Below are 21,060 nucleotides of genomic sequence, written 5' to 3'. Positions count from 1 at the left end.
GAAAAGACTCCTTGGTTTTGTGCTATCCTTGTCCAACTTACTTCTTTAACTTTAAACTTCTTTTGTATAAAGCAGAAGTCAATAAACTTTGAAGAATCCACAGCTTCAAAACATTAGCAGGTTCAATGTACATTTACATTTGCATTTCTTTAATTTAGCAAATGCTTTTCTGTAACTCAGGGCATAAGTATTGTATATGTATATGTACTGTATACAAAGGGCTTTTCACCAACAGCTGGAGAAATACAGTTGTCCGTTGTTTTTGATCTGCTATGGGAATAAATGTAAATATATATACCAATGCAAGCATACGATTCTTGTAGTGCAGTAGATTAATCCAAAACCACTGCTTTATAGCATACTCTACCTGTGTAGCTGCCTGTAGTATTTATTGGGAATATGTTTTTAACAGATAATGTACTGCAAATTTCTGGAAAAGAGAGATCAGAAAAGAAATATGTCTAAAAGAGATTTGATTTGAGACCCTTCTTGAATGTTGAGAAAGATTTAGCGGTTCTGAGGGAGAGAGGGAGCTCATTCTACAAAGCTGGAGCCAAAACCAAGAAACTTCTAGCATTTCATTTCGGACCACTTCTGTGTGGGACCACCAAATGGTCAGAGGTGGCAACCTGGCTGGGATGTAGTGAGCAATCAGGTCCGGCAGGTTTCAGGGAGCATGTCTGCTGATGGTTTTCTAAGCCATAACCAGCACCTTGCACTTGATGCAAGCAGGTATAAGAAGCCAACAGAATGAGGGAAGATACATGGGAACACACTGGCAGATGGAACGGAACTCAAGCAGCAGTATTCTGTATCAACTAAAGAGGGTTGATGGAGGATGTCGAAAGACAAGACAGGTGGGAGTTACAATAAACCAGGTGGAATATCACCACGGTCTGTAATAGACACTGCGATACAGAGCAAGGAGAAAAGGCTTCAGCACCAGGAACAGCTCCAAGTCATCAGGCCCCGTTGTGAGAGCTGATCCGTGTTGGTACACCTGAGTCGTATTCCCTTAATATTGGAGGTCTGAAGAGGAATGACGATAGACAGAACGGGGCAGTCCAGACTGTAGTGTCACAGGGTAAAGAATCTATTGTTGAGCTTTCCACCTCTCTTTCTAATATGTTCTCAGGTGGGGCCTGGATAAAGTAAAAAAAAAAAAAAACTGCAGTAGAGTGGACGAAGAGTGGAGCGCCGTGCAATTTTGGTGAGTTTCCTCTCTTTTCCCCCCTCTTGTCCATCACTGTATAGAATGTGTTGTGGGAGAAGAGGGGCTTGAGTAAATCATTATTTCCAGGCTCTTGATTGATTGAATCAAATGAAATTAGCTAACTGTACATTTTGACAGAGTTCATACAGGTGGACGGACCTGATTTGTTATCCACAAAGGACGTCCAGGAGGTAAACTATAATATGAGAGATTATGTTTGTGGTTGAGGGGGGGACAGAGAAGTCAAGAATGGTATTGTTTGCATATCAATGACCCTAACCCTAACCTGTGAGAGGCAACGGCCGAGCCAAAGGATGCAGTGTAGATCTTGAAGAGTAAGGGACCGAGCACTGAGCCCTGCAGAACACCTGAGAAAGACTGATGGGAAGACTATTGATGAAATGCACTTCTGTTTTCACTGAGTTGTACAGTCGAACTTCGACTTTCACGGGTTTAACTTTAGCGGATTTGATTATTCGCGAGTTTGCCATCAATGAATTTTTTTGTTTCGCAGGCTACTTCGGAAAATTGCAGACGGCGCACGTAGACTACAAAATTTAAAGAAAACTAAAAAAAGTTCAGTAAGTCATAAATGCATAAAATATATGTATTATTAATCTATTTTACTACCCTAAATACATACACAAATTTATTATAAAAAGTTAAATTTTGTGAAAAGTTTCAGTGTGCTGAACAACTGCAGACTATGCACTTTGTTTGGGGACACCCAACATATAAAACATACTGTTGCGGTACAGTGTATTTTTTTACCTTGTTTTGTGTGTTAAATATGGGCAACAGTATTATGACTTCAGGACTGGGAGGCCTAGAAATATTTGCGATTTTTCCACTTCCGCGGGGGCCCTGCGTCCTGAACCCTCGCAAATGTGGAGGGCCGAGTTTACATTGCTTTGCAGAAAAGTATCTGCTAAAGAATAAATGTAAATGTAAGGCAGGAAGCCATGGCAATCAATCTGGTCTACCTAAGATCTACCCAAAGAGGTACAACTCAGACTGCTTCAGTGCTGTTCATTTGATTCCAAGCTGTCCAAGAAAGGATACCAGAATTAAATCTGATCAAATCATTTTGTCCTAGTAGTATATGAATAGTCTCAGACAGGAAAAGTGACACCAGCAAATACTTTCTTACGGCAATATACAACAAAGTTCAACATACAAAAATGATTTTTAGATTGATTTTCTCAAATGATCAATAAACCCTACATGTGAATAATCATTTTATCGGGAGATACTCATATCACTGCCTTCTTTCGCAATACATATACAGTCTCTGGCAGACACTAGATAGATGTTTCTGACTGACCTTGTTCCCATAGAAACCACCTTTAAATCTAATTAAGCCACCGTCTGAGGCGAGCACAGTTCCAGAACTGGCTGCAACATATGGGTGAGAATTTATCTCACAGCTGTTGCTGTTTTTGGATAATAAAGACTTCTGCACTACAAATGAGAAAGGGACATGTTTTCATACATTTATTTCTGCTTCATAAACATGTATTCTGGTGTTTTCTTACTGTGTAACATTGAGTAATGTTGTTATTAACGTAATTAAGGTCCTTACAAAGTAAAATTGTACTTTTCACACCTCCCCCAGTTCTATAAAACAATGTTGGATACCAATACATAAAGAAATTTGTCCATAGAAACTCAGTTACTGGAAATGGAATTATTTTTTACTTTCCCTGACAGATTTTTCTCATTGCTTGTGACAATGAATTTAAAATTGGACTGGTGAAGCATTACAATGGGTGAAACCGTAAGGGAGACCTTGAAAACAAAAATTCACACACAATATTGCACATATTATTGAGCTTTGGCCTGCAAAATGAAATATGGTCACAGATGCCTGGAATTTGGTTGCCAAGCAACCTGCAGTATTGTATTATTCAGCAGATCTAGTAGGAGCAATAAGGCCAAACAAATGGTCATATCCGTGTAGTGGAAACCGAACATAACTTCAGCATAATAAGTCTAAATCAGCATGCAACTGTAACAACTATGGTGTGAGCTGAAATTATATTATTTAAATTATCATATTTAAAAGACTTAATTCCAGTAACCACCATACCATCCTTTGGTGGAGGTTGGAAAAGTGCCATCAGGTCAAAGTCAACTCTTTGCAACCACTTGCCTGATTAACAGAGCATATGGGCAGCACAGTGTCTGGGTGGTGCAGGAGGATGCGGGTTCGATGCCTGCTCAGTCTGTGTGGCATTTGTGTGTTCTCACTGTGTCTGCATGGGTTTCCTCCCCACAGCCTGAAGACATGCTGTTCAGGTTTCCCCCTGTAGTGTGTGAGTGACAGAGAGTGTGTTCCACTGGTGTATGGATGAGTGACCCAGTGCAAGTAGTGTATCTTGCAGTGTAAGTCACCATGGTGAACAAGGTGTGTTGGCTGATAACACTACACAGAGTTCATTGGAATTTGCTTGTAGAAAAGCCTCTGCTAAAGAAACAAATGTGATATAAATCACAGTGGCAGGAAAAAACCACCCCAGATCTGAGGCACTGGTCCACTGTATATCTTACATGCCATTATTGACTTGCTTTTATATAAGTCAGAGGGTGCAGTGGCACAGTGGGTTTGACCTGTGCCTGCTCTCTGGTGGTGTCCCATCCTGGGTGTGTCCCCTCCCCTTCCAACCTTACGCCCTGTGTTGCCGAGTTAGGCTCCGGTTCACCACGACCCCGCTCAGGACAAGCAGTTTCAGACAGTGTGTGTGTGTGTGTGTGTGTGTGTGTGTGTGTGTGTTTTATATGTCGCTGAAGTATAATATAAGTCATTGAAGTTCAACTGTGCTTCAGAATATCAAGTGTTGATGGAGTCCCATGCCATGTGCAATCATTTACGGAGAAGGGGTCATCTGTAGTACAACTCTCACCAGATCTCTGGAAATCCTTGTTCTTCGTTCAGTCCTATGTAAATGAGAAAGTGCAGGTTAGCAGCTGAATGAAACTAAGGGCAGAGTAAGGTCTGTCCATCTGTGAGTCACCGGGGCTCCACATGCACGTCTGATTAAAACAGTAAGTTTGTATGCAAGACCTACTATGCCAGAGATTCATATACGGATGCTCCTCGACCAACGGTAGGGTTACGTTCCGATAAACTCATCTTAAGTGGAAAAACACTTTCAACACAGTATTGGTTGTTTACACCCATTGGCCTGATCGATACAGAGACTGTGAGCGTGGTTGAGTGGATGCTGCAGCTCGCTGCCATCGCCCAGCATCGGGAGAGGGTATTGTACTGCATGCTGCAAGAGCGGGAACCGAACAAAATTCATAATTCGTATTACGGATTCTATCGAATGCGTGTCGTTATCATACATCGTAACTTTGAAAAATCCTAAGTTGAACCGTCGTAAGTAGAGGAACTGTATAAAATACCTGGGCAATCTCAATATTGTACACTCTGATAAATGCCCAACTGTGAACCTAAAGCGAATACAATTTATGCAAAAAATGAATCTAACTGCCAATTCCATCATACAAAAAATTATCTTACAAACCCATTCAACATTTTACAGTGTTCTAGCAGAAAACTGGGGTTCCTGCCCTATTTTTACATTTTTACTGTGTGTAATTATAGGCGACATTGCTGTTGTGGCCTTTAACTAAGAACTTAATTAACCCAGTCAAGCTCAATTAAACTGTATCTGGATCAGAACCCGTAAAGATATAACAGCTAAAGAATGCTTTATAGCATGTAGTAGCGAAAATAAAAGAGGAACAATAAGAAAAGAAGAACACCTGAGGATCAAAGCACTTTTAGGAGCACGGAATGAGAAACGCACATGACAGGTCCCGCACCTCACATTCCGGCTCGTGTCTCGCACCTCACCGCTGGCTGTCCGTCACATTCTTGCATGCTGGCATGCGCATTTGTACGGCTGTCTTCATTGAAAAGCTATCCTCTGGGAGTTTACAAGGGGACAGGCGTCTCCATGGCAACGCACGCAGGACTTTGTCTTGCAGTCAGCTTGTGCTCCACTTCTAGAAAGCTGCGCGAAGGACCGTTGCGGTCTGACAACGACTTCTACACGCCAGTATTCATCTTTACTGGTGTTTCTTCGATCTTTCATATCGCCTCACGAAATCCTTTAACCTCTACAATGTCGGTAACGTTTCCAGGATGAGTGATATTTGGATGCTTTCAGCCTTAACCCAGTTGGAAAACAGCTTTGTTGTAGAAATACAGAATAAAAATATTCTGTAAATAAACAAACAAACAAATAAATGAAATGTTCTCATAAATAAATAAATGTAATTTAACGTAATTTAATGTAATATTAAAAAAGTCCTATTTACGTTACCCTTGACTGCAAGGTTGTAAGTGCTTTATGTCTTCTTTCACATTTCTACTCCCCGGTTTGGTCTGCACTCCAGCCACTATTTGTTGCTTACATGGGATGTGCAAACACAAATAATTAGACACTAATTAAAATGTTTGACTGACACCTGTAGCTCCAGGTGAGCTGAAATACACAGTATTTATTTAGCTCATAATTCATAGGAAACACAGCATGGTGCACTCCTTTGAAATGTCGAACGAGAAAAGACACAGATGTTGCCGTGCATTAAATCTCCTTTCTGACTCCAAGCCTCACCAAAAGACGTAATATAAATTCAGTCTGGGATTTTTAGATCTGAAACACTGCATTCCTCATTTTCCGTGTCACACTCAGTTTGTACATAAATGACCTTAATGTTTTCTGATCCATCGCGTTATGTGTCCAAACCGCTTGTATACCATTTTCTTCCTCCTTTTCCTATTCCTGTTGTTACTCTTTCCAACTTTTCTCTTTATTTCACTTTCTTAAGCAACATCTTTGATACGCATTAATTTGACAAAGCCCTGTATAACTGTCGCGACCACACCCGCACCTCAACCAGCAGCACCTGGCTTCAATCGGAGCACTCAACCACAAAAACACTTTTCTTCTTCTCTTTTTGGACACTTTTAGGCAAATTAATACGTCAGTTTACATGTACCCGTCCTGGCTGTGTTCCCTCCCCCTCCAGCCTTGCACCCTGTTTTGCCGGGTTAGGCTCCGGCTCGCCGCGACCCACATGGGATAAGCGGTTTCAGCCAGTGCGTGTGTGAGTTTACATGTATTTATTTAGCAGACACTTTTTTCCAAAGCGACTTCCACTGGATACTATGTAGTGTTACTATCAGCCCACACACCTCATTTACCATGGTGACTTACACTGCTAGATACACTACTTACACTGGCTCACTCATCCATACATCAGTGGAACACACACACTCTTTCTCTCTGTCACTCACACACTTTGGGGAACCTGAACAGCATGTCTTTGGAGTGTGGGAGGAAACCAGAGCACCCGGAGGAAACCCACGCAGACACAGGGAGAACGTGCAAATGTTGTTTATGGTAGGTGAACACAAACAGGTACGCTGTGCCACAGACACATTTAACATGCACGCACAGGCTGAAGCCGCTTGACCTGACCGGTGTCGCAAGGCACCCCAAACAGAACCCGAACCCAGACCCACCAGAGAGCAGCCCCCCCCCCCCCCCCCCCATTTAACATGCAGTACTGTTTATTTCATAATTCTTGAATTTTTGGGACTTGCCTCATAACGGCTGAAAAAATGATCATTGTTGCGGTTCTGATGCACGCGCTTCACTGACAGATGCGAAACGTGTTGAATCAGCCGACAGCCTGCGCTGGCCCTCCAGCTCTTGTTAATGTTGGGATGAAGACATTTCGGAGAAACTCTTTTGTTCCTTTTCCTTTTGAAGCAGCCCACTTATTTTGAAGCTGGATGGCAAGCCAGAACCCCTGTCATCCCAGATTCTGCCTGCCCAGCTTTGCCTCGTGTGCCTCTGAGCGCTAAAGAGCAATAAAAATTTCTCAAGCTTGATTTGTAACAATAGCTAATGACAATCATACCCTATTTATCTAAGTATAGGAGACTTTCAAATTACACATGTTCTCCCAGATAAGTACTTTTGTACCTGTTATCACTTGAAGGGTGGAAAAAAGCCACGTACTGTAAAAATGTGCTGAAGGCAGGCGTCTGAAATCAGTGGGAATGAAACAGAAGAGCACAAGCCAAGTTAATTTATGTGTTTTTCCATACTTCAATTAGGACTATACTGCACCGTGTTCCTACCCACCAAAAAGTTTATGACTGACAGTGTAGCAGAATCTCCAGAAAGAATAAGGAAACAACCCTGATTTCTTCTTGTTGGGGTTTACTGGAACTGGAAGCCACAGAATATAATTAGCTCCTTTATACACCAGTGGTAGTTTCACACTGACCATCATTTACATGACACTTTTCTCCAAAGTCAGTTGCACTGTTAAGGCTACAGTTATTTACCCATTTATACAGCTGGGTAATTTTACTGGAGCAATTTGGGGTAAGTTCCTTGCTCAAGGGTACTACAGCTGGAGATCGAACCTGTGACCTTTGGATCTAAAAGCAACAGCTCTAAGCACTGCACTACCAGCTGTCCGCTGCTCACTTCTCTAAATGTAAACTGTAAATTAAAGTGGAGCTGCCCATATAGTGCGTTTTTTCTTTGCAAGCTTCCCAAATAAACACTCCACTCCACTGTCAGCAACCACTTGTCTCAAGTGGTGTCACAGCAAGCCGGAGCCTTACCTGGCAACACAGGGTTCAAGGCCGAGGGGGGTGGGGACACAACCGGGATGGGACACCAGTCTGTCACCATGCACCCCAAGCAAGGCTCGAACCCCAGACCCACCACGCAACGGGCACCGGCTGAACCCCCTCCACGCCCCAGAGAACACACACACACACACATTTTCAGAACCGCTTGTCCCTTACGGGGTCACGGGGAACCGGAGCCTACCCGGCAACACAGGGCGTAAGGCCGGAGGGGGAAGGGGACACACCCAGGACGGGACGCCAGTCCGTCGCAAGGCACCCCAAGCGGTACTCGAACCCCAGACCCACTGGAGAGCAGGACTGCAGTCCAACCCACTGCGCCACCGCACCCTTTTATGAATACATATCAATGTAAATAAATCCTTTATGTTCACTGGCCTCCATAGGAGTGGAAATAGAAAATAAGATTCAAATACTGTTTGCTTTCTAACTCCAGGTCAATGCATTTTTCACACTCCAAACAATAAAGGTCTCAAATATTTGAATGCTATAAATTCTTTACACTGTTTACAGAAGACTAACACTGGGAGAATAAAGACACAAGAAAGATTTTCATAATGTGTACACTTATTTATCTAATGCTTTTCTCCAAAGCAACTTAATTGTAAGGGGTGCAGCTATTACTGCTACAAGCTTACAATTACTCACCCTTTTACACAGCTGTGCAATTTTACTGGAGTAATTTAAGGTACGTACCTCACTCGAGGGCAGTAATCAAACCTACAGTCTTTGGATCCGAAAGGCAGGAACACTAACCACTATGCTACCAACTGTCCCAAAGCATTCATACTCAAAGCATTTGCTTGATCATATTTATCAGCAGCTTTGGCTGGGTTGGTATTGCCGCCGTACTGCCAGGGTTCCATCCTTTCGACAATTTCGTTTATCAACGCCCTCCGCAGACCAGCATTCCTGCGCAGGTGCTTCACCAAACACCAGACCTCCTGCACCTGCCCGCAGCCCCAGGTCTACTTGTAAAATAATATCAGAGCATTTCACTGGGAGCATTCATTTCATTTTCTATTTAAACTCATCACTAGTAATTGCAATTAGTCTCCCAACATAAACACACAGAGTCCTGCTCAGTCAAACACAACTCAACTTGCAAATCACACACGCGAAAAACTATTTAGAATAATTTACAATTTTTAAACTATTTACAGTTCATCTCCCACTTTCACCCCTAGAGATGCCCTTGAGTTCCGTGGGATTTGTTATAATTACTGCTGGCAAAGCGTACTCCCTAACATGAGTGTGCGGAGACCTCAGCTAGCGCACTTCTTTCCATTATCTTGCGGAACACAAATGTCACGGATTTACAATTGCACCGTGGATTCCCCGGAAAGAATCGGAGGAGAACAACTTTTTTCTCTTCTTATTTTTTGAGTTCGCTGAAAGTGAGATCAAAAAGAAAAGAACCGGTCTGTAGCCGGAGCTCGCACCACCAGCTTCGACCCACCAGACAGAGAATGCCAGGCAGAAAACACCCCCAAAAACTGCTTTAATTTCCATTGCTCACAAAGTGAAAGTAAAACTGCCTGGACAAATGAAGGAATTTAAATTTATTGATTTCACAAACTATTTCCTCAAAAGCAACTTACAATTATTTCTCCGTTCATATAGCTGGGTAATTTTACTGGAACAGTCCAGGGTAAGGGCACTGTTCAAGCATGCTACAGCTGAAGGTGGGATTTAAACCTGCAACCTTAGGGTCCAAAGGCAGCAGCTCTAACCGCTATCTCATTATTAGAAAATAAATAAAGAAACAAATGCCATTAAACACGTAAGGAGTCATTTTCAAGTTTTGCACAAATAAGCCATTTCAAGGTTTTTGCACCAAAAATTATGGTTTCTGATAAAGTTTACTGAAACCCAAACTAACTCAGAATTCTTTTTTTACACAATTTATTGCTATAGCTTTAAACATATAAGCGCTGTTCTTTGCGTTCTCTCCTTGTGGATGTAGAATTTCACGTGTCTTACTGTAGCACCAATGGTGTGGTTGGCTGCTTCTGTTGCACACACACACACACACACACACACACACACACACACACACACACACACACACACACAGGGTCTTCAGCCTGAGGCTGTACAGCCAGAGAAGATTCTTCTTCCTTTGATAAACGTGTCAGCGAAAGATTTCCAGGCTCCTCATTCTAAGATCTGAGACTGTCCAGGAGCAGCTCTGGGTCTGTTTCAAATTAAAGCTGTATTTTCCCCAAGACACTTATTCCATATGCATGGTAGTCTATTTCAGAAGCTGTGAAGACAGCACTTACACCACCTAATAGATAGAACGCATGGAAGGAAAAATTGTGAAAGCAGCTGAGCTCACGCAATGACATGATTCCAGCAGTTCCATGATGATATTGGCCACATATTCTTACATATACATGTATTCATTAGGAAACTCTTTTCTCCAAAGTGACGTACATCACATAGAAAATACAATTTGTGCATTACATTATGAGAAAGAGACATAATTGCAGATGTGTGACTCTAAAGTACAGTTTGAATGTTTCCTTCACCATATACACCAGCATTCATCACACAGGTAGCTGCATAAAACTTTGCCAATATATTGCCAATTCCTAATCACCTCCCTAGTAATGATTTTTTTTTGAGATACATATAAACATTTACGTTACATTACAGGGGTAGCTGTGTAAAGGTTTATCTGGGCATCATCTTAAAGTTACAAAGCATGAACATTTACACCTTGAACTTAAGAGATGATGGGCAAAATGAGTCTGGAAGAGGTGAGTTTTAAGACCCTTTTAAATGTGGACAGAGATTCAGCAGTTCTGAGTGAGAGGGGGAGGTCGTTCCGCCACAACGGAGCCAGAACAGAGAACCTCCGTGCTTTACCTTTCATGTGTATTATTCTTAAGACTTTTGTCTCTTCTTTTATTAGAAAGCAGCGTTAATGCAGCCTAGTGCATTACCCTCCTGAAGAACCATCTATTACCCACAATGCAACTCTTCCCTTTTGGGAAACAAAATGAACTTTACTTTGCTACTGCATTTACTCATCTAGCTAACCCTTTTTGCCAAACTGATTTACAATTACTTATTCATTTACACAGCTGGGTATTTTATTGTTTTACTGGAGATATTATTGAGGGTAAGTACCTTACTCAAGGGAACTACAGCTCCAGATGGGATTCAAACCTGGGTCCTTTTGGTCTAAAGACAGTAGCATGAACCACTACACTACTAGCTGTGCTACGACTGATGAAATGATTGCACCATTACTGATTAAATTAAATAATAGACATACAGCACATAATAATTTTGGCACTATTAAAAACAATTCAATAAAATACTAGTGTCAGCCACACTATTAATTGCAACCCCATAGAATATGTTCACATTTTGATTAAATTGAGGGATTCGAAATGAAGAGAATAGAAATGGTAGGTACTAAAAAAGTCAGGAAAACTTTGCAATAAAAATAAACAAAGTTAATCTCTTCAAAGAGAAATCCCACACTTAGCTCACCATGAGCCGTGCAGAGCTAAGAGTATAATCCCCTGTGGAATGTTTTCACAGATACCCTTGTAGAGCCAAATGAACTGAGGAAAATACATGGCAGGTCCAGCAATCATATGATATGTTGACAGTACTACCCAGTGTTGCTTGTAACATAAATGTTTGTATGTATCTCCACACACACACACACGCTGTCTAAAACCGCTTGGCCAGAGCAGGGTTGCGGTGAACTGGAGCCTAATCCGGCAACACAGGGCGCAGGGCTGGAGGGGGAGGGAACACACTCAGGACAGGGCACCTCAAGCAGGACTCAAACCCCAGACCCACCTGAGATGGGGACCAGGGCAAACCTACTGTGCCACCATGCCCCTGTGCCCTCCCCACGTAATGACCAAAAAAAACATTACTAGGAAGTTGATCAGCAATCGTCGATATTTGGGTAAAGTTTTATGCAGCTACTCGTGCGATGAATATTGGTTCATATGGTGGAAAGAAACAAACTAACTGTACTTAAGAATCACGCATCTGCATCCAAGTGTCTCTTCCTGCTAATGTAATAAACACATTGTATTTTCCATGAGATGTATGTCGCTTTGCAGAAAAGTCTCTGATAAATGAATAGATATTCACGTATGTAAATAAACACTTTACAGGTATACGTGAAACTCAAGGAAGGCCGTGGATAACCTTTACCATCTGGTTTCGTAGTTCTACTGCTTTTTATATTGCAGTGTTTGAGCTCATGGTTCAGAGTAACAACAAAGTTCAACATTTGTTGTAAAGTATGGTGGGCTGAATATTAATAATAACTAAGGGACTCAAAGTGGGGCCATTGCCTGTGAGCAAGAGAATTCAGATTCCACATGAAACAACATATAACAGTATCTGAGGAAATTGTAAATGCATGTGTATTTTTTAATTTAGCTTTCATCAATTGCAGGTCTTTTTAATGCTCTACAGAAACTGTACATACAGCATATTAACTGTAACTTAAGTGCCTATTTCATCAAGTATTGTTGTTTGTTTTCAAAGGACAGGTGCTTTGTGTATTTTTAAAAATAAGATGTATGTTGTAAAATTAAGTATTGTGTGTCATGTGGATAATGTTACGCTGGTTCAGCCCAAAGGAGAGTTACAAGAATGGATCCTTATACTTTGAGTAGGCAGCCAGTCATTAAGTGCTGTCATCTGCATCTCAGCAGAACTTATTTATTATTGGTAGGTTTGTACAGACAATACTAATACAATAGGAATGATAACTGATTTTATGTCCATATGGACCTGGACTATTACAAAAACGATAGCCTATAAACTCAATGTTTTTCGTCAACGCAGTTTATGTCAAATTTTGGGTATCTCATACCAGGATTGGATCACAAACAAAGACGTATTACGCTGCTGGAAGACACTGTTGCTGAACGACGAACGGGACCAGCAGGTCACATTTTGCGACTTCCTGACCGGTGACTTCCAAAAGTGGCGATGCGATGGGTGCTGCCGAAGGGAAAGCGCAGGCAGGGTCGACCACCGAAAACGTGGCGTTCCACCTCCTGAGAAGACCTCAAGACCATGAACATCGAGTGGACAGATACTGAGATCATTGCTGCCAACAGAGCCCATTGAAGAACACTTGTTGCCCAATACGTCAACCGATGTGGGAGGAACTAACTAAGAGCTGTCCATATGCATATGGAGGTAGAACTTGAGAACATGGAACATGGAAAAGTGTAGAAAAGGGCTACAGTTCTTTTTTCCAGGAGCTTGCAGTGGAAATGAGACTCCCCTGTATTGAAGTGATGGTAACACACTGCATGCACTCCTGTGGAGGGAATGGATGAGTACTCACACTAATAAGAACCAAGATCACAACTTCAGCATTTGTGTGACGAACCATCTGCTCTCATTAAGGATGCGGCATGGTGCTAACCGTGGTTTCTACGATTTTCCGCAGTTACACACTTCCCGCATGTTTTCCACCTGTCTGAGAAATACGCATGAATGAATGAATTGTGTGTATGAGGGAACATTAATACACATGCATTTTCCACAGTACTAAGTCAGCCACCCGCAGACCCCTGAGTTACTCTGCAGGCGAGCTGGGGTCTCCCAGAACAACAGCACGGAGCGTCATCGGTTCGAGTTTGTGAGCTTCAAAGGAACAGAAAAGAAAGATATTGTTGAATATGAATGTGGGTTTGCAGAAAAGCAGACGTTTGCCGAAGTTCAAACAATCCTCATGATGAAAATGTGTGCGGCCGTCTACTTCACCTGATGACAAAGTTGGGCGATGAGAACTTTTCTTCAGAAACTACATAAGAGGCTGCCGCGTAGGTATAGTGCAAGAACACAGAAGAAGAACGCCAGTATTTGGTCATGTTATTCTCAGAAGTAGCAGAGCTGCACATTTCTGGAAAGAAAACCGTTGAGCACACACTGTGACTTCACAAGCTCTCCCTTTTTTAAAGTCGAAAAGTACAGGCTGTGTAAACTTTCTGGAACCTGATCCCAAGGGGGTAGAAACTTCCCTGCTTGGTTTCTTTCTAACGTCATTGCATATCATCTCTGGTGCTGGTGGTTTCCTCTGTTTCTACACCCTTGTCAATAAAGTGTGTGCTGCCCCTGCCTGCTGTGTGAAGCCCACACCGAAAAAAAAAAAAAAAAAAATATATATATATTTTAGCCCATTCCAGTGGTAAAGTGTTATGAATGCCACATTTTGCAGACTGCTGACCTCTAAAATGAGGCATTTTACATGTGGTCTCTGAAGTTCTATTTGTCCTGGTCATTTGGGAAAAGGACCATAATAACTTAGAGCAGGGTCAACCAAGTAAATAACGGAAAGTGAACTATTCAGAGAAGTTCAGCTGAAAGAAATTTCCAACGTGACTAACAAGTTGTTCTGTTTTCATAAGAAGCATGTTGTCATCAAAGGTCATCAAATATCATCGAATACCAACTGGATGATGAGCATCCTGTTTTGCTGGTGAAGTTACAATGTAACATCAAGTGGGTTCAAACTCACTCTGCAGTCATTCATAACTGGAAGTGACTCTCTGCTATATATATTTAGCCCAGAAAATTTTAAGGTTTTTTGTTTAAGGTGTTTTCTTGTGCATGAAATTAAATATATATATTTTACAAAATGCACTTGATACACATCATGTATAATGCACTGCTTACTGAAGAACTAACGACCTAAGATGCACTGTTTTAATATTTACTGCTATTGTCTAATAAAGCAACAATTAAAATTCAGTCTGTTAGTTAATTAAAGTTCAGATCAATTTTCTTTAGAAATATGATATAAGTGCTCAACAAGGAGAAATAAAAGCACCAAACAGTGACCCCAAGAGACATGACTCTTACATTTTGTGAAAGATAAACTGTTTAGGCTCTGTTTTTCCCAAACAGCAGTTCTACTTAAAGAGTGAATGGCTATTTAATGACGTCATTATTTTTTTGTTTAAAATTTTTCCTCCACCCTCTATAATGACCTGGCTTTATGTTTTTATTAATACATATCATATGACTGTACTTTATCATCTAGGAAATCAAAACCCCACCTTGCTCCTTAAATTGTATCTTGACAAATATAATTTATTGTAATTGTATTTATCCATTTTAGAATTTATTTACTACGTTACATATGTTTACATTTACTTATTTAGCAGACACTTTTCTCCAAAGCAACTTCCAATGAACTCTATGTAGTGTTACCAGCCCACACACCTTATTCACTGTGGTGACTTACACTGCTAGATACACTAATTACACTGGGTCACTCATCCATACATCAGCGGAACACACACACTCTTTCTCTGTCACTCACACATTATGGGTGAATCTGAACAGCATGTCTTTGGACTGTGGGAGGAAACCAGAGCACCTGGAGGAAACCCACACAGACAGCGGAAGAACATGCAAACTCCAGAAACATGTCTACTCGATTCTGAAACTGGTACAATAGAGGAAGTACTTTAGCAGCAGGACTACAAGAAACTGAATTATAATAAATCCTCCTCAAGACTTGTAATTGCTGTAATGTAGAAAGCCACTGCAGGGCAGATGGTGAATTACTGTTCTTGTGCTAATGTAATGGTATGGAAGTCCTCCACACTCTCAGTTTAAAAGCATTGCTTTGTACGAAGAACTAAATGATTTCTGAAGAACATACTAAGTGGAAAAGTGTCTTGCATTTATACTCAATCCAAGCTTTGATTTGAACAAAACAAGGATGTGAACTCCATCACACATGGACTGAGAGAGAACTGCGTATGTGGGAATTTAGCCAAATATTATTCGGAGGTAAACACCCTCCGACGAATCTGGTGAAAATGTAATATAAACACAGCACTGAGAGAGCATACAAAGAGGTGTTCATTGCTCTCCAGCTGATGACAGATTTGACCCACTCTTCATTTTGTTATTTTTACCATCCAGTAGAGTTCACTGCTAAAAATCAAAGAATCAGCCAAGAAAAAATCTGTAATAACAATCTAAAAACAGCACTATTGCTCAGGTGATTTCAGTGCTAAATAACCAGATATAAAGACAGATTAAAAATGGATGTTTTAACATGCAAAATACAAAGACTTAGTATTGAAGCCTGGATCAAATTTAAAACCCAGGCTATGGCCTACAAATGCATCAACAGAACTGCTCCCAGATATCTACAAGACTCGATCATCCGCTACACCCGAACCAGATGCTATGCTCCTCCATATCTACCCGCTTGGTGGTCCCACATACGAGAGGCAAAGCACGAGGATTATCGGTTCTGGCTTCGATTTGTGGTGTAATGACCTCCCCCTGTCACTCAGAACTGCTGAATCTCTGTCCACATTTAAAAAGGGTCTTAAAACTCACCTCTTCCAGACTCACTTCCCCCATCATCTCTTAAGCTCACGTACGGTGTAGATGTTCATGCACTATAACTTTAAGACCATGTAGGATGAACCTTTACACAGCTACTCCTGTCATGTAACGTAAATGTTTATATGTTTCTAAGAAAGGTTCTAAAAAAAAAATTACTTGGAAGGTGATCAGGAATAGTGGATATTCTGATAAAGTTTTATTCAGCTATTTGTGTGATGAACGTTTGTTCCTATGGTAGAAAGAAACAAACTAACTGCACTTAAGAATCACACGTCTGCATCTAAGTGTCTCTTCCCGCTAATGTAATGACCACATTGTATTTTTATGAGATGTACGTTGTTTTGGAGAAAAGCATCTACTAAATAAATACATTTGAATGTAAATGTAGGTTTTAACTCTTTTAAGTAGAGGTAAGATAATGCCACATTTATGTGTGCTTATGCATATTCTTACTTCTACATTTTACTTTAATCACTGCTGCCAAGAGTTGTAGGCTAGTGGAGCTTTTATTCTGGGTAGCTGAAATCTTTGGATTGGCACCACCTTTAGAAAAATGAGCAGCGGCTGTTGAAAATGAAAGCAGGAAACTACAAACTGCGCAGACCAGCAACAGAAAGCTTATATGCCAGGAATTTATTTAAGCATGGATCTGGTGTCAAGTCTTCACGTGTCAAGGAATATCTGTACATGCATCTGTCACAGTGGCTGAGTAACAGTGGCACAGAGCCTCTGGGAGTTCCCTGTGAGTGATTACTCCTAGCTGACACCCTCCCACCACTTTGAGCCATATGGAACATACATCTGTTGCCTCCGAGGGGCCCCCTCTGTGCAGGACCCGGATAGCTTCAGAATCACATTAGGAGGCCGGTGGGGCTCTGCCTGATAAACACTCGATCCAAATCATAGTGATAAACGAAGGAACTTTGGCTGGAAACTGTCTAGTCGCTTTACTGGACGTCCCGTTACACAGATGCTCCTCTACTTACGATGGTTCGACTTACGATTTTTCAAATTCACAAGGGTACGATAGCGATGCGCATTCAGTAGAATCCGTACTTCGGATTTTGAATTTCGACCTGTTCCCGTGCTTCCGACATGCGGTACGATACTTTCTCCCGATGCTGGGTGATGGCATCGAGCCACAGCATTCACTCAACCACTCTTGCGTTCTCTGTCTCGATCACGCCAACGAGTGTAAACAACCGATATTGTGTTGAAAGCATTTTTTTATTTTGTGTTTTCACATCCTATCATGTCTACTAAACGCCCATGTCTGTCTCCTGCTTAAATTTACCCAGCTATAGGCTATGGTAAGTGGTCTGAGCACTTTTAAGGTATGCTCGGCTATGATGTTCCATAGGTGTGGTACCGTAGAGGTGGTCCCTGACTTACGATGGGGTTACGTTCCGCGAAACCAATAGTAAGTCAAAAATATCGTTAAGTCAAAAGTGCATTTAATACACCAAACCTACCGAACATCATAGCCTAGCATACATGGGATGGCCATTATGGGCTTGCTGCCTTCATGCTGAGCAATTATCTTGAGTTTCTCCTGAAGAGTAATTGCCTTCCTCTTCTTCTTCCCACCAGTAGCAGGAGACACAGATGAGCATTTCTGTGACATTCTGGCTGCACAAAAAGCACAACGTCATGACAACTGGGAGATGCGGATCGCTGCCGCTGCCCAGCATTGCGAGAGTACCGCACTGCATATTTGCTCGCCCTGGAAAAAAATCTCAATTTAATATTCGAAGTAGGGTTTTTACTAAATGTCTATTGTAATCTCACCATCGTAAAGTCGAAAAATTGTAAGTTGAACCACCATAAGTTGAGATACGAATAACAACATGGACCCAATCTTCCTCTGCAGGACTTTGCACATGCATGTCTTCCATGTTTACATTGTGCACTGTACACTTTATACATGTACATACTTCTGTTTCTTGCATTTGCACTAATAATTATTTTGTAAATTTGTAATTAATGTCTTGTGTCTTTTTTTCCTTATGTCTTTTTAATTTATGTCATAAGCTGCTGGGAGGAATCAAAGAGTAAGAATTTCATAGTATGGTGTAACAGACTGTTTACTGTACATATGACAATAAACTCTTGAATTGAATCTTGAATCTTGAGCAGCATCTGTATTCTTTTTCGACTTACGATTTTTCCGCTTACGATTATCGGAACGTAGCCTCATTGTTTGTCGAGGAGCATCTGTATCGAGTTTTTCATCACTCTCCTGGACAGGTAGAATACTCGATGACTTGATTAATCTTTAAGCCGTTTTATGGATTCATGCTCGCTCACACACTTGTTCATTAGCCAAGCACGATACTAGGGCAGTGAGTTGAGGCCAAAAAAATCTCATTAATTTCAAATCTAAATTGCACAAACGGAAGCCATCTTGTAACTGCTTTTCTTATAATCCTAATGCTGCCTCCAGTAGCAGCCAGACACTGTGAAATTTAATCCAAGATGGAACGTTTTTTTTTTGCTCATCCTTTAGAAAGCATTGCTACTTAATTTTTGTCACAAGAAGCAATTCAAAGTTTACGACATAAATGCGCTAAAAACCATTGTACCTAAAGACAGCATGTGGAACAATGACAAGTGCATAAGAATACCGTTCATTCAATCGTCCTTTATTAATGGTGCTAAAGAAGATAGTCTGACAAAACTTTAAAAACAGATATCACAGTTTTGCCGTCAAGCTCATTAGCTCATTTTCCGGCAATTCGTTCTCTTTTCCTCGTGCGGGTTATGAAAAGTAAAAACACGCAATTAAAAAGTTCTCGAGAACTAGTGAAGCTTTAAATGATGTACCCTGCCTAGAACTGCACACTGCAGAGTTTATGGTGTAATTTAAAGTGTAACTTTGCATTAGTCTGTAAAGCAGTGGTGTAAACTTCTTTCATTCCTGAATGGTGGGTTTTCTCACGCTGCTCTGCTTTCCTCCTACAGTCCAAAGACATGTATTTCTGATAAAATGGTGACGCTCAATTGCCCATGGCGTGTTTGTGTGTGTCTACTCTGTGATGGACTGGCATCCCACCTAGCTTGTACTCCCTAGTTTGGATTCTGGGATAGGCTCTGGGCCACCTTGACCCTGACAAGAACAAGAAGCGAGTGACTGAGATGTAGTGGGATGCTCCTTTCCACAAAGCAAGGTAATGAAGAAGCACTCCTACTCAGAACTGCTCCTTTTGGAGATACAGTAGTCCCCCCTTGTCCAGCGGGGCATATGTTCCAAGACCCCCAGCGGATGCCTGACTGCGGATAGTACCGAACCCTAACCTTATACCATGTTTTTTCCTGTACAGAAGAAGAAAGAAAACTATGGACCAATGCCCAGGTCCTTATAAGTACTGATTTTTTAAATAGAGTTTTTTATTTAAAAAATAAAAGAAAAAGGGTTACTTGAACACAAGCCCTGCGATACTGCAACAGTTGATCTGATAGTCAAGACGGCTACTAAGCGACTAGTGGGAGGGTAGTGTATTACAGTGTGGATACGCTGGATAGGGATGTTCACATCCCGGGTGGGACGGCGCCAGATTTCATCATGCTGCTCAGATCGGCATGCAATTTAAAACTTACGAATTGCTTGTTTCTGGAATTTTCCATTTAATATTTTCACACCGCGGTTGACCACTGGTAACTGAAACTGCAGAAAGCGAACCCGCAGATAAGGGGAGACTACTGTATTTATAGGAGGACAGCATGACCAATTTTTATTATAATGTTCAGACTTCAGCTAAATATTCATGTTTCGGTGTTGAAAGCTTGGGTTTTTAATCCCTCTCCTGGACGGGTAGAATATTTGATGACTTGTTTAATCTTTAAGCCGTTTTATGGACGTTGAAAGCTTCTCTCCAGGGCAGCAATGAACACTCTCAACCGGTCCCAAGGCTCTCATGCTTATGGCTTATGGTTGCAAGGATACAAGTAATCAATGGCCTCCCTTCTGCTGCTTTGGTGTCAGTGTAGCTCAGTTACTGCAAATATGAACATACTCTGCTTTTCGACACAAACACTAAAATTGGAGGGACAGGATTTTTCAGAAATGGACAACTTGCGCTTTTCTTTCTGATTCGGCTTAAGTACTTTTAATATCATGGAGTATCCAACAGGTCACAGGTGCTGAAGTTCAGTGCAGAATTGAATTTTAATGCTAATAACAAATGAACAGAGTGATGCCACAATGAGAGAACCCTCTTTTCAAAAGGGTGTTTTGCTTGTAATTTAACAGTTCAATGTGGGAGACACAGTGTGTAGTTCTGCTTCTTGTATTTTTTAAAATCTGGGGAAACTGTTGACGCCATGTAAGTTTGGCTGATGTATGGAATGTTTGTTGTTTGTGCTTCTATTAAACGTTTGCATGAAAAGCTCTGAATTCCCCAGTACAGTATCTATTTTGTTCCCCAAAGATAAAAAAAAAAGCTGACGCTACAAGTTGAACAGGAAACACCCCGCTGAGGTGAATGTGGAGGAATTGCCAGTTTTTGCAGTATAATGTTTCCAAGTTTTGCCACTGAACAACACACTTTTGGTATCTGTCCCTCCCTGTCTTGTACATTTATTGCTGCTACTGTCTATTTGATTTATGGTCATGTGACTGATATAATCACACACCTCCTTTCAGATGTTGAGTGTCACTGTCTGTAAGATGGCAATATGGTTTAGCGCCGCAAAAGCTGCACAACTGTGTACGTGATTTTTTAAAAAAAGGGTTCCTCTCAAAGGGATACAGTGGGCTCTATGAAATACTATCATCTTCTCAGTGTCGATC

Source organism: Scleropages formosus, chromosome 5 (genome assembly GCF_900964775.1).
Source record: "Scleropages formosus chromosome 5, fSclFor1.1, whole genome shotgun sequence".
NCBI lineage: Eukaryota > Metazoa > Chordata > Actinopteri > Osteoglossiformes > Osteoglossidae > Scleropages > Scleropages formosus.
The sequence above is the reverse complement of the archived record's forward strand: the minus strand, read 5'-3'. Positions refer to the sequence as shown.